At 39.8% G+C, this 2,752-nt stretch overlaps 3 non-coding genes across 3 annotated transcripts; all 3 read right to left on the bottom strand.

Moving 5' to 3' along the window:
• Positions 1-107: 107 nt before the first annotated feature.
• LOC117937484 lies at positions 108-221 on the bottom strand. The gene has a single exon (XR_004655171.1). It is a non-coding gene; the product is annotated as a U5 spliceosomal RNA (small nuclear RNA).
• Positions 222-1,107: 886 nt separating this feature from the next.
• On the bottom strand, positions 1,108-1,221 carry LOC117937481. The gene has a single exon (XR_004655168.1). It is a non-coding gene; the product is annotated as a U5 spliceosomal RNA (small nuclear RNA).
• Positions 1,222-2,309: 1,088 nt separating this feature from the next.
• On the bottom strand, positions 2,310-2,423 carry LOC117937479. Its single transcript, XR_004655166.1, has one exon. It is a non-coding gene; the product is annotated as a U5 spliceosomal RNA (small nuclear RNA).
• Positions 2,424-2,752: the final 329 nt, after the last annotated feature.

Raw genomic sequence — 2,752 nt, 5'->3', positions numbered from 1 at the left:
GTAATGGAAAACCAAAAAAAGCGAGTAGACCCGAGGCGAGTCGAGTAGATACCACGCAGTGGAAAACCGCCATTAGTACCTACGGATCTATTTTTTACAAGAAAGGAAGCCCCACTTGAGCAGGGCATCAAAAAATTGAGTATAACTCTTATTGATCCTCTCCACGGAAATCTTTAGTAAAAGGCGAAAGATTTATACGATCTGAAGAGAAGTCAGAGTAATCTAACTGAAAACTGTTGAAGACACCGGTCACTTGCTTTGGGACACGTACCTCACCAGTGGTGTATACTTGATGCAACTAAATAACACCAGAGAAATAGAGTATGCATTAACAGACAGAGTCGCTGTGGACATACACAGCAGCCTTCATGAACGTACTTGTACTTTGTAAGTGGTTAACTGTGGTAATTGAAACGAAACGTTATCCTGTTTTCACGTTGTTACGCAAAGCATGATGGGAGTAAATGACGCCAGTTTCTTTTTTATTTTCATTTTTATTAAACATTTTGTTTAAGATTAAGATAAGATAATCTGTTTATTAGTCCCCAATGGGGAAATTACTGCACTACACTCTGTGTACACACTTTTTGTTAGTACTCACACACAGGCCTGAAATACACACACATGCTCAGGACCTATACATGCACTATACATGGAGAGATGTCAGAGTGAGTGGGCTGCCAGCTGAACCAGCGCCCTGAGCGGTCGGGGGGGTACGGTGCCTTGCTCAAGAGCACCTGGCAGTGCCCAGGAGGTGAACTGGCATCTCTCCAGCCACCAATCCACGCTCCCAACTTTTTGGGTCCATACGGGGATTTGAACCAGTGACCCTCCGGTTCCCAACCCAACTCCCTATGGACTGAGCTACTGCCACCCCCAAGTTTGAAGTCTATGTATTTAATCTAACTTTAAATACAATAATTATCATAGTGACTGCAATGTCACTGACGAATTATCTTCATACTGTTTGTATTAAATATGTAATACAGGCTAGAAATCAGACGACATGTTTCTGATGGAGAGTACTCGTTCTACTCTCAATAGGTGTCTACAAATTTATAATTTGTATGTGTAATTTTTTAACTCACTTAATTTAACAAATTAGAAAGCCCCACTTACGCAGGGCATCAAAAAATTGAGTATAACTCTTATTGATCCTCTCCACGGAAATCTTTAGTAAAAGGCGAAAGATTTATACGATCTGAAGAGAAGTCAGAGCAATCTAACTTTAACTTGATGAAGACTCCGCTCACATGATGTGGGACACGTACCTCACCAGTGGTGTATATAACACCAGAGTAATAGAGTAGTATGCATTAACAGACAGAGTCGTTGTGGACATACACAGCAGCGTTCATGAACTCACTTGTACTTTTTAAGTGGTGAACTGTGGTAATTGAAACGAAACCTTTATCCTGTTTTTACAAATTCGCACAAAGTTAACAGCAGCTCAGATTAGAGACCAGATGAATTCCACACAGAGTTCTAGCAGCAGACACATCTCTAGAACAACTGTTAAGAGGAGACTGTGCAAATCCGCGTCTAAATGGTCAAATAGCAGCTAGGAAACCACTGCTTAGGAGAGGGAACAAGCAAAAGAGATTTGTTTGGGCCAAGAAACACAAGGAATTGACATTGGACAAGTGGAAATCTGGGCTTTGGTCTGATGAATCAAAGTTCGGGATCTTTGGTTCAATCCGCCGTATATTTGAGCAACGGAGATAAGGTGACTGGATAGATTCTGCATGCCTGGTTCCCACACATATACAATAGTATGCATTATTAGACAGAGTCGTTGTGTAACTGTGGTAATTGAAACGAAACCTTTTTCCTTTTTTTCACGTCATTGCGCAAGGCATGATGGGAGTAAATGACGCCATTTACGTTTGAGTTTCATTTACCATTTTGTTTGAAGTCTATATATTTAATCTAACTTTAAATACAATAATTATCATAGTAACTGAAATGTCACTGACGGATTATCTTCATGCTGTTTGTATTCAATTTGCCACATGCTTAGGATATAAAGCGTGAACTACTGCCGGTTATTTTCTGAATGTTTTGTTTTTTGTAATTAGCACACTGCACCAAATACTTAGCAATTTAGATGCATGTCAAACAAGTTTAGAATATACATCTTGTGATAATTTTTCAAATCTGTAATTTTTAATTAAAACAGTCCTTGCCAAATTTAAGTTTTATCCTACAAACCGACGTATATCTAGTGCTTAGATATTTCTCGCCGAATGCTTGTGAGCGTCCTGTGATTATGAAAGTGTACCACGATTTGATGTTTGACAAGATTAGAAAGCCCCACTTGCGCAGGGCATCAAAAAATTAGTTAAAACTCTTATTGTTCCTCTCCACGGAAATCTTTAGTAAAAGGCGAAAGATTTATACGATCTGAAGAGAAACAAGAGTGATCTGAGTTGTATCGGTTATCGAGACCGAACAGGTTCGCGACAAGACAACTTTCAGTGCTGGTTCGGTGTGAAATCGACTTGTTCAACAATCTAAAACACATAATCTGCACATAAAAAAACACTGAGAAAGAAATTACTGTCGACTCTTAATGCAGAAAACACCCGTTTATTTCGCATTGTTTAGCCATATGGGCTTTTCTTTGGCGCAATGCATGATGGGATTGTGCACGCTTCCGGGCTATGTAGCATACATACCCAGTTAGCACACATACGTCGGCACGACGTATTGGCGATGTAATCAAAATACGGCGGGGATATGTAGTAGTTAG

The sequence above is a fragment of the Etheostoma cragini genome, chromosome 21 (genome assembly GCF_013103735.1).
Source record: "Etheostoma cragini isolate CJK2018 chromosome 21, CSU_Ecrag_1.0, whole genome shotgun sequence".
NCBI lineage: Eukaryota > Metazoa > Chordata > Actinopteri > Perciformes > Percidae > Etheostoma > Etheostoma cragini.
This window is presented reverse-complemented; position numbering and strand designations above follow the sequence as displayed.